A 12,327-nucleotide genomic window follows, 5' to 3' on the forward strand; every position below is an offset into this window, starting at 1 on the left:
ATTCGCTCCTCTAGGGGAAACAAGTACATGTTGACCGTGTCATGCTTGTTTACTAAATGGGTGGAATGTCTCCCGGCCCCAAACTGCAAGGCAGAAACAGCAGCTGCCCTGATGATCAATAACATCTTTTCGCGTTTTGGACTACCCCAAAGGATTGAGTCAGACAGAGGTAGGCATTTCACCAGCGAAGTAATGACAAAGATGTGGGAGATACTTGGGGTCAAAAGGAAGCTACATATTGCTTATCGGAAGCCTCTAGTGGTGCAGTAGAGAGATATAATAGAACAATTGTGAGCAAATTACAAAATGTTTGTGGCAGATTCTGGGCCAAGTTGGGATATTCGATTACCTCGTGTCCTAATGGCCATCAGATCTACCCCTTCATCTGCAACTAAAATGTCACCGTTTGAGCTGAAGACTGGACGCAGGATGGTGCTTCCCCAGCATCTTCTCTACAGGACCCAAGAGCAGACATTGATTAATGCCTCCACAACTCATGAGTATGTTGAAAATCTAAGAAAACACCTTCCACATGCTTTTGCCTATGCTCAGCGAAATCTAGAAAGATCAGCTGACAGCATGAATACCCACTATGACTTAAAGACTACCAGAAAGGAATACAACGTAGGAGACCGGGTCTACTTATACAATTTCCAAAGGAACCAGGCCAAACAGAGAACATTTCTGCCTATCTGGAGGGGTCCTTTTGAAATTGTAGACAAGATCTCACCAGTCGCCTACAAGATCTGCATCCCCAAAGGCAGTTTGGCAGAGGGGGAAGATAAGTGGGTCCATATTAATCAACTAAAGTGTTGGCATCCTAGGCACACTCTGCAGAACTGGAGGAGTCTTCTAGAACCTCAGAGGGGGCCACTCCAGCTCCATAAAATTCCAACTCTAAAATATTCCACATATAGCCTATAAAATACAATAATAAAATGTCTCCTGATTTATAAAATGTATATGTCCGCACCACTACATGAATAGTGGTGGGGAAATGGCTACAAATATGTTGTTGCTTTGTCATCATAGGAGAGAGAGAGAGAGAGATAAACCATGGAGACTAACCACAGAGGACTACCCGGGCACCGGGAGGAAAGATCCGAGGGGCCCAGAGTATTGCTCAATACTCCCATCAGGACTGGCGAGGAGAACCAATCGATCCACCCCTGATGGAGGAAAAGATGATGAACTTTGCCATTGGTGGAATCAGAAGAGATGTGGCTGACATCCCAGTCTTGTGAATTTCCATTGATGGTCGATCAATACCAATCGCAAGAGGGGGGCTTGTGGGATGTTTCAACCCACTGGTCCAGGCCCTGCAACATTAATGTGCATTGCTGGCAGCAGAAACCTCAGAAATGGCCACTGGAAAGCATGCTGCTCACTTAAAATCACCCAGAAAGTGTGCAGTTAAAACTCTGAAAAATAGGCCTCCATCCACTTTTGCCTATGTCAGTGGTAACCCAGGAGACCACTGCCAAAACGCATCATTTGGCTGCACACAGAGCACAATCATTGCAAAAGAAACCCAGAGCTGTTTTAAAAATCTGTTTTTCCCCTGACTGTCAAATTTGCAAAAATCATGGCTCACAAACCACCCAAAAAGATTCAACCTCCTTGTTCGGTGCTGAACATCATTATACTTCGAGAATCTACATAAATGCAATGTCCACAGAAGTATATATTATCTGCCCAAGGTCCACTTTTGAGGATGGTTGAGCTGGAAGAAATCCTTCAAAAATGGGTGTAGTACCATTACTCACCTCTGTCAGAAGCTGGTGATTTAAAACTTGTCATCTGTAAAGTTGTACATTGACTCAAACTATGCCAAAGAAAGACTTGCTATCAGAAGCTTAAGAGGTGGATACAATTCAAAACTATATTCTAAAAAGACTGGAAGTAAAGATATGCTTGCTTATTTTAAATGTATAAATGAAATGTTTTCACAAGGAACTATGTTACAATTGACCATAAGGTAACCTGATTTAGCTAAAACTTCCAAAAGGCTTTCTTTCCCTGAGAATCTCACACCTTGTTCATTCCCACCAAAAGGAGAGGATTTCGCATTGGCATGTTAATCAGAAGGGGAGGAGATTTCCTCTGCTGCCCTAAGCAAGAAACAATGGGTTCATTGAACTGAATAGGAATGCTAATTCGGGTGTGACTGACAACAGCTGCTCTGGCAGGAAGGCAAGCCATGTGACCCTCTGATTCAGCCCAGCTTTGGAGGCGGGCCAGACTGAAAATGTGGATTGAAGTGAAGTAAATGTATGTTTTAGAAAAATGCGTATAGCCAATTGTACTGAACTGACAAAAATATGAAACTTATAGGTGGTTAAAATGAAAAATTCGCTCACAGTTTAAAACTAATTTGGAATCTGTGCGATGTTCTGAGACTGAACCCCAGAAATGATTCATATTGTAGCCATTGTGTTTATGTTAGGAACATGAAAAACTACAGGAATATGCCCAGATGGGATGTGTATGCATGTATAAAAATTGGTGCAGAACTAACATTGAGAAACCCACCAAAAGTACGAGAAAGTTGTCAGTTATGAACTAAAGCTCGCAGGAAAATGAGAGTTGAACAGAAATGTACCTTAAGCGATCTGTCATGTAATTATGTATTATGAACAACTTTTGCATCTTGGAAATATGTTTTTGGGGGAAAATAGATTTCCTAAGTAAAAGCAAAGGGAAGGGATTTCCGTTGGGCCATAAACACAGTGTCACTCTGACTCATGATGACACACTGCTCTTTTCTCAAATCAGGAGAGGGGAAATCCTCTGACCTATCAGATCCATAGAGGGTTGGGCATAAATAATCAGCCTCCCCACCCACTTTGGAAATGGATAAATAGGGACTGTTGAGGACCCAGAGACACACACTTTCCACTCATCAACTCATCAACTTGGCGAAGCACCCTGCAGGAAGATCCAGGCTCCAGACATAGATCCAGAAACCAGACTCTAGAACTTTGAAGCAGAAAGGCCCAACCCAAAAGCTGAACTCTTTCCAGCTGGGCTTCAGAATCTTAAGCAACCTGATTTTAATCCCTAAACTTCCAAGGGGACCCACAAAATCCAACAGCCTGGCTGAGCTTTTTGGCTATTCTAGCTAAAAACCTTGTACTAGAACCAAGATCCAGACCCATAGAGCAGAGTGGTACCCAGAACCAACCCATCAGATCCAGTCCAAGAGGCCATGCAGACCAGAGTGCCTTGCTGAGAGCAGGACCCAGTGCCTGAGACCTGTCCGGTGGCAAGAGAATCCCAGCCAAACCTTTGACCAGATTTTTTGACGGGTCCGTCCATTCCAAAGCCATAGGAGTGAGTATTTCGTCTAGAACTGTCCATAGTCATCTTTTAGTTTAAAGTAATCCTATTCAATCCATTTCAACCAGAACTGCATTATAGAATCTTGTGTCCATCCTGAATTCTTCTCATTATATTGTCTGCGATAATTGTAGCAATGATCATCTGTGCGCTGATATTTTCTGAAGAAAGTCAAGTGTCCTGGCGCACAGCAATCAGAGCGGAAGGCACCCTGGTCTGGTGGGTGTCACATTGGGTATCTTGTACTTTCATAGCCCCTTAGTATAAATCCATCTTGGTTCTAAATCTTTAAAGCGCATCTTTAATTTTTGAAAGCTTCACTCTGTTTCTGAAAAATCTACCTTCACAAAAACCTCTGTAACTTTTGAACCGCACGTCATAGAAACGCAATTTAAATGTCATTTTGAAGCTAACATCCTATTCGCATTTCCCGCATGCAGAAAGGTTGCAGTGATTTCGCATTTGGCTAGAGTTCACCACATGTAAAAATAGCTATTTCTTGATTTCAATTTCTGAATTTCGTTTTCCATCTGCTAATCATTCTACAATCATTGCTAGTGTTGACCTGAACCCATCCAAAGCAACTCTCACTAGTGCTGAATCTCCTTTAGCAAATTAAAATAATTTTTAGCATTTTTCCCATTCAATTCAAACCTCATTTAAAAGCGATTGACCCGTTTTAAAATTATACCTGTTCTCTCTAAGCTTGCTGGGGGAATTGGGATTGAACTGCATTGTTGATTGAATTCCTGAAACATATGTGCCCTCATTCCACCTCTTCATATTCATTACTGGGGGGAGTGAGTAGCAACACGGGGAAGAGTGATCATATTTTCTTTTGATTGAAGTCATATCAAGTTTTATTTATGTGTTGCATTTCTTCCTACCATTGCAATCTCTTGAACCCATACAAAGTATTCTCTGCTAGATTATTCTTCCTATTCCTACTCCTAATTGATTAAAGAGATTGTTGATATTGTAATATTACCCATTGCTGATCATTGTTCATATTCATAAGTGTGATATTCAGATATTGTTCATATTCATAAAAGTGTGATATATATATATTGTTCAATTCTTTAAATAAATCTTTTAATTTGCAAAACAAACCTATTCCTTGGTTCAGTGAGACCGGCGGAATTCAAAGAGAGGGGCGTTATATAAGGGTACATCATCCAGAATTAAACGAACTTTGACATAAAAATATATAAATAAGGGTTTCCATTGGGCATCCCATTCTAGGTGTTGACTTAGTTGGAGTGCTGGATTGAAATCACTTACATATATATATATATATATATATATATATATATACATATATATATATATATATATATATATGTATATATATATATATATATATATGTGGGTGTAGAATCTGGATGTTCCGCAACGCATTTTAGCAAACTTGGACCCCATGAAAAGAAGGGCTGGAAGTGTGGCGCAATAGAATAAAACAACTGATGGTGAAGGAAGATTTGAGAAGGCTTGTATGGCCCAGTGTCAAGAGTTGGGGCCGCCATGAACCTGGTTATCTATTCAAAGCGATACAATGAACGTGAGAAGCAAGATGGGCTCCGGTTGAGGTGTAATGGCAAAACACTAGAAGTGCGGGTTTTATTAGTGTTAATAGTGTTTAATACAATGAAGCAGCTCAAACCTTGGTCTCCTGTCACATGGTCAGATGAAAATAGACTTTGGCCAAGCTACACTGAGACCAGAAGATAACACAATGCTCACACTCCCTTTTATGCTCTGGCACAGTGATCCTTTGCAAGGTCGAGTTCAAAGAACTAATTGAATGGCAGACAGTCAGAGTGATGATGGATGTTGGGATGATTGGTTGGGGAGACATGACCAAGCTAACCCTCCAGCACCTGGGGTACCAGCTTACGTGCTGCTAGCGAGTGGAATATTCCAGAAGGGTACAAGCGTGGAAACTAATTGTAGAGGGCCACGTACCAGAGAGCCCTATATGTTGAAAGCCAATGAAACATTGTGTATTAGTATAACACAGAAGATTACTTGCAGTAGGGGTGGGCATACGGTATTACCCAAATTGACCTTTTACAATTGACCTTTTGCACAATTTACCTAATTATAGGGGTCCTAATTGATATTCTGCACAATTGAACTTTATATTATTTTAGTTATTGTATAAATGTATTGGGTTGGTATTGGATTATAAATAATATAAGGGGATTGGGTGGGGGGTTGCGAGGGGTTTTGGATTGGGTGGGGGATGGCAGGGGGTTTCCCCCGCATATATGTCCTAATTGACCTTCTAAATTAGGTCAATTCTCCCGAGGTCAATTGTGAAAAGGTCAACTAGTATTCAACCGGGCATAGCTATCAACCTGACCTTAGAGACCCAATCACAGTCCAGTCCCCCATAGAAGGTATACTTAGACGTTCCCCTTCAGCCTATCACATCCCCTAGTAGGTTTTCTTATTTTGCCACGTTGTATGACGTCAGTGGTGATGAATTTTTGCTATATAAATGTAATTTTTTAATGAAATGTTTGGAGAACTTTCGAGAGAGAATACTTGTGTGGCGTCCGTTGATATCCGTTGTACTGTTTTAGACAATTGCAATTAAAACAGTTGTGTTTTGCCAACTTCCTGAGTCGGTCAGATTATTGATGTTAGAGTAAGATCCACATCCCCATCCATCTCAGATACTGTTACCTCGTCTTAAAGGGCCTACGGGTGCAAGTGTAATACCTGGAAATCCTACAGCAGGGTAGGTTGGGAGTGGCGATGAGGAATATGTGGGAGGAACATCCAGTCGAAAGATAGTTACCAGGGGTAAGTAACTTGTTCTTCGAATGGATTGTGTCCTCCCACTTATTCCTCATATTTTGATAGACTCCCAAAGCAGTGTTGGTTTTGGATGCAGGAGCAAGAATTTTTCAGAATTAATATTAGTCATGTACTGAATGAAGGACTGCCTTCCGAAATCGTCCTTCCTGAGAGGAAGATGAGTTTAGACAGTAGTACTTTACAAAGGTATGTATTGTGGAGCAAGTGGCTGCCGCACAGATGTCCCTTATTGGCACCCCTCTTTGTAGGGCCAAAGATGTTCCCATGCCCCTTGTAGAACTCAGAGCTGTTCTTGGGTCAAGTCTAATGAGGGGGTGGGTAAAGAGTTGGAACAAAGGTTTTACCTTAACAACAACCTTGTCTCTATAAAAAGTAGTAAAAGGGGGTTTACAAGATAACATCTGCAACTCGCTCACTCTGTGGGCTGATGTTAGAGCTACTAGTAAAATGGTCTGAAATGTCAGAAGTTTTAATGGATACAAATGAAGAGGCTCAAAAGGAGCACACATAAGAAATGTTAGAACAAGATTCAAATCCCAAACCGGAACTTGAAAAGGTGTTGGGGGAAACAAGTTGGTGAGCCACTTGAGAAATTGTATGATTAAAGGAATTTCAAGGTATGACACTTCCTCAGAAGAGCACTTAAAAATTGGAAGTACTGCCAAATAATCTTTAATGGTTCCAATCTGGAACCCCAGATTTGCGAAATGTAGCAGAAATGCACCATAGGTACATTACATTGAAATGGGTCCACATGTTATCTCTGCACCAGTTGCAGAACCTGTTCCAATAGCAAAAGTACAAAGATTTATGTGCAGGCCTTCTGGCTGAAAGCAAAATCTCGATTATGTCATCTGGGAGGTCCCAATCTTTATATCTCAACCTCTCATAAACCATGCATGAAGGTTGAGTGTCTTGACCTCTGGATGGAGAACCCAACCCTCCTCTCATTAAATAAGGTTGTCTCTTTGTCGGAGACGCATTGTAGGGCAGATGGACATGTCCAGAAGGTCTGGGTACCACGCCTTCCTGGCCCAATCTGGAGCAATAAGGATCATGGATTTCCTGAGCTTTCTCAACCTCCTGATCACGTGAGGAATGAAAGGGACTGAAGGAAATGCGTATAGAAATGGAAACTCCCAGTCCACTACAAACGCGTCCCCTAGAGCTCCTATTGGGGGAAATTCCCTGGTGTGGAACAGTTTGCACTTTCGGTTGGCACTGGTTGCGAACAGGTCCATTTGAGGGTTTCCCCAAAGGGTGAATATCTCTTAAAAGACTTCCTGAGCTAGTTCCCACTCGTGGGAGATTGTGCTCTGCCTGTTCAGAGCATCCGGTGTTGTGTTTTCCTCTCCAGCTAAGTGAACTGCTGATAGGGAAATGCCTTCTTGAATTGTCCAGAACCAGAGCTGCATTGCCTCTGTGCACAGTGGTAGTGACCCTACCCCTCCTCTCTTGTTGAGGTAGTACATGGCCATTGTGTTGTTTGTCATTATCAGGACATTCCTTCCCTGTACAGAGGCCAGAAAGGCCTTCAGCGCTAGTATGATCACCCTCAGCTCTGAAAGGTTGAACTCCAATGGAGACCAACGACCACTGACTGTCAGATCATTGGTGTGAGACCTTTAACTCCGGCCATGGATGCCAAAAAGGTTCTCCCATCAGAATATTTTCCTCGGAGGCCCATCACAGAAGATCCTGTGCAACCCTGTTTGGAACCTGAAGTAGGTCTGACATCTTTCCCAAGAAGTGAGAATACTGTGTCCTGAGGGCCCATTGAAGGGATCTCATTCTCAGGCGAGCCTCTGGCACCAAGAAAATGCAGGATGCATGAGGCTGAGCAACCTCAAAAAGTCAAAGGCTGGATGACGCTGGCCACTGTGAAATTTGGTGACCATCTGCAGAATGGGTTGAGCCCTCACCCTGGGTGCCAAGGCTTTTCCCAGGGATGCATACAGGACTGCTCCGATGAATTGAAGACTTTGAAATGGTATCATTTGGGACTTCTTTTAATTGTGGCAGAAGCCCAGTCTGTGGAGAGACTGGCAGGCTATGCTGAGATGTGCCAAGGCCTGTTCAGGAGAATGAGCCATGATCAGCCAATCATCCAGACAGTGGTAGACATGAATCTCCCCTCTCCTGAGACTCAATGCCACCACCGCCATCAACTTGGTGAAAACCCACAGGATGGAGGTCAGCCCAAAAGGCAGTACTCGAAAACTGATAATGAGAATTGGCAACTGTGAACCTCAAGTACTTTCTGTGCGTGTGATGGATTGGCACATGAAGGTAAGCTTCCTGAAGGTCCAATGACACCACCCAATCCTGGAGCTGGAGGCCTGAAGGGTCTGAGAAAGTGTGACCATTTTGAACATGTCCTTCCTGAGGAAATTGTGCAAGTGTCTGAAGTCCAAAATAGCTCTCAATCCTCCTTCCTTCTTGGTGATTAGGAAAAAGGGAGATTACCATCCTTTGTTCCTCTCCGTCACAGGTACTGGTTCTATAGCACCTTTCTTTAGCAGGCTCAAAATTTCCTGTACACGGAACGTATCTGGAACATTGAAAGATTGGCTCTCTGGTGGATTGTCCTGAGACCTCTTTAGAAAGGAGAGGCAGTAACCCTGGGCTACGGTTTTGAAAGCCCATGCAACTGAAGTAATGCCTCGTCTTTCTTGCTGATGCAGTGAGAGTCTGCCTCCCACCAGGGTTTTTTCTGTTTGTAGCCTCAGAGAGTTTTTGAGGTGGCTCAAGCAGCGGCTGATGGTACAGTAGTCATTGCATGGGCGGACTTAGTACCTCTCCCTCGTCTACCATGAAGAAATCTTCTTTGGCCTCTATGAACTGCCTGTCCCCTCGCTCTACCAACTGAGGAATAGAAGCAAAAGGAGCTACCCCTCCAAGAAGATTGACTGGGGTAAGTTTTTTGTGGTTATCTGATTGGAACGCTAAGTGATTTTGCCACCGCCTTAGAGGTTTGCAGCTTCTCCAGGCTTTTGCCAGCCTTCCTGTCAAAGAGTTGAGAGCTGTCAAAAGGCATATTGAGAAGTCTGGACTACATGTCCGGTGCAGACCCTGACTTTATCAACCACGCAAATCTATTTAGTACGGTACTTGTCTCCATGGATCTACTGATACTGTCAGCAGTATCCAGTCCTGACTGTAGAGACTTGCACATAGCCTGTTTTCCATCACTTATGATAGCCAGGAAGCCGTCCCTTGCTTCCCTCTCAGGAATGTGGTCAGCAGCCATTGCTATACAATCCCACAGAGTGAACTCTTTTTTTGCTAAGGCGCAAGTGACGTTGGCAGATTTAATTGCCTTGCTTCCAGCAGAAAAATCTTTGTTGCTCAAGTGTCCACTCACTTATCGTCTCTGTCAGAAAGTATAGTGGGTTATGCGGCCTGTTCGGAAGAGGGCGCTGCCACCTGAACCACCAGGCTTTCTTATGTGGGGTGATTTGCCAAATATTGTGGGTCGCTGCTAGATATCTTATACTTCTTGGGGAGGTTATTGTTCACTGCAGCAATAGTCTCAGTTGCTTCCCAATTTGTCCTAACACTTTTTTGAAGGGCTACATGAAAAGTAATGATAGGAACCTTTTGTGGACCCTGGTTCAGGATATCCATTAAATCGTCCTACTCAAATGGGGGAGCAGGTCTGCTTCAACCTAGAAAATCAACCACCGTGGTCATGCGTTGCCAATGGGAGGTTTATGTGTGGTCTGAAGAGTCTGGTTTTGAAATTCCAATTCAGGTGATGTATCCACACCACTGGCTGTTTGGAGGCTCTCATATAAGCCCTTCATCTTGGACTCTTTTGACACCAGGGCCTCTGGCACATTAGGGGTAGCAAACTCCAGGCCAAAGGGTGGAGGGTTCCCATCAGAAGGCTTATGTTCTTCATAAATTGATGATAAAGATTTGAAGAAATCATTTCTCGGTGTAGGTGTGCATGTTTTTTCCACCTGCTTAGCTAAATGCTTTGAGCCTGTCATCGACAGTTGCTTCCAGATCAATGGCATCAGCGTCTTCGACACTGAAGACATCGGCAATCTCAACACCAGCAAGGTGGATGGCCTCAACACCGATGGTGTTGATGATACCTTTTTTGTGGACAATGCCCTCAAACGGCTAGACCCTCGACTCAAAGGAGCCATTGAAGAATTTTCATCGGGTCAAGGCCTTGATATCTCTCCTTGGGTCTATGGCTTACGTCCTGGGCTTGAGGGTGTGCAGGACTTTGCATTCCCTCTGTCACCTTTATGCTGCGTGACCAGATCATGGCTTCTCTCCTTATCCGTTGAGGGGTCGTGGCCTCCTTCTTGAATATCTTCAACATCTCTCTCTGAAACTCTTCCCACTTGGTAGGAGTAGAGAAATTGGTCAGACATGAAATTCTCTCAGGAGAGGAATCACTAGAGGATGATGCAGATCTGTAACAACTCTTTTTCGACTTCTTTGTCAAAGACGATGAATGGCGAGACCCACTCTTGAAGCAAAGTCGTTTATTGGAAGATTTTCTCAGAGGAGAGTATCCTCTCGACTCATCAGAAGATTGAATTTTAGATTGGGATGAATGGGATTTCGAGGGGCTCCTACTCGCTAATAATTTCCCCTTATGCTTTTTTAGAGCCTTACCAATCAGCCGCTCGATATGCTGTGCCCAGACACCAAAGACACACTCGATCAAGGTCAGTGATCGATATTTTGGCACTGCAATTGTGGGATTTCTTGAATCTTGTCTTTGGTGTCGATGGAGCCGATGATGAAGACATTGGGCCTCATTAGGAGTCCGGCGGTAATCCTGCCAACGCTACCGGTGTGTCCTGCCAGACTCATAACATTTTACCAGCGCCTGAATCCCGGTACCACTGGGAGTTTCCAAGTCTGGCAGCCCAGGAAGTCAGGTGCCAGTAAAATGTAAGTTCCCATTACCATAGAGTCAGTTAGGACTCTATGTGAGTGGGGGCACAGAAGTGCCGGCACCGTTGCTAATGGTGCCACCGCTTCCGTGACCAGTCTGCCTACCATGGCCGCTGAGCCCGGCAGGGTCAGACCTGTTGGCCACATTGGCTCCAGCAGGCACACTCCTAGTTTTCCGGTCCGGGAATAAGGGTGCTGGTGAGCTTACCGGCACCCTTCTTTCCGGACTGGCAAACTTGTAATGAGGCCCATTTTGTCTCTAGTGTCGTAGTTATTATTAAAAAAACAAAGCGCCCCACACCAGGGAAAAATATAGTAAATAAATAATGAAAATTCAATGAATGCCCTTACACTCTTGTGCATAGTGTACATCTTTTAATTTTGAGAAATAAGTAATAAAGACACATTTCTACCATTGCAGTCACTACATATCACAGACTTAATATGCAAAAGTTTATTCATGAAAATGCAGCTATCATTGTCTTTGCCTCTATGTCTAATCAAGACCAATCAATCATTTCAGAAGTATAGTAGCCATTTCAATAGTAACTCCCTACCTCAATAGATCTCCTGTGGCAACCTCATAGAAACTCCTGCCCCTCATTAGATCTTGCTCTTTCCCATTGTGGAATTCAAAGATGGGTAAAACAGTTTATCATACTCACTTCTATCCTTAGAAGGTAGGCAGATGAGAGGTGGAGGTGGGGTGCCTGGATTACTGTGATCTGCACAATCCAAGAAATCAAATAAAATAATATTGGGCCTCATTACGACTCAGGCGGTAAGGGGTTTACGGCGGCGTAAACAGCGCCGACCCTTACCGCCTGAGTACGAGGTCCCTTAGCGCCATGGAGGTTTTAACACCTGCTTTTAGCAGGTGTTAAAATCCATGGCGCTAAGGGACCATGGAGTTAATTACGCCACCGTAATTTACGGTGGTGTAATTAACGCCTTCCCCACTCCCATTATGCCCTATGGGGCAAAACGGGAATGGGGAAGGGTAAATGGGAAAATGGGGATTTACCGCCCCGCCAAGGTTGGAATGGGGCGGTAAATCCGCCAACCACCATGGCGTAAACATAGTTTACGCCATGGTGGTAAAGTCACGGCCCAGGCGGTAACTTACCGCCTGGGTCGTAATGAGGCCCATTGAGTCCAAAAACACCCTATCAGAATCACCATGGATAGCAAAAAGCAGCAGAAATAAGAAAAGATTCTTTAAAATGCTTCAGTGTCAATTGG

Source organism: Ambystoma mexicanum, chromosome 4q (assembly GCF_040938575.1).
Source record: "Ambystoma mexicanum isolate Mex_15411 chromosome 4q, UKY_AmexF1_1, whole genome shotgun sequence".
NCBI lineage: Eukaryota > Metazoa > Chordata > Amphibia > Caudata > Ambystomatidae > Ambystoma > Ambystoma mexicanum.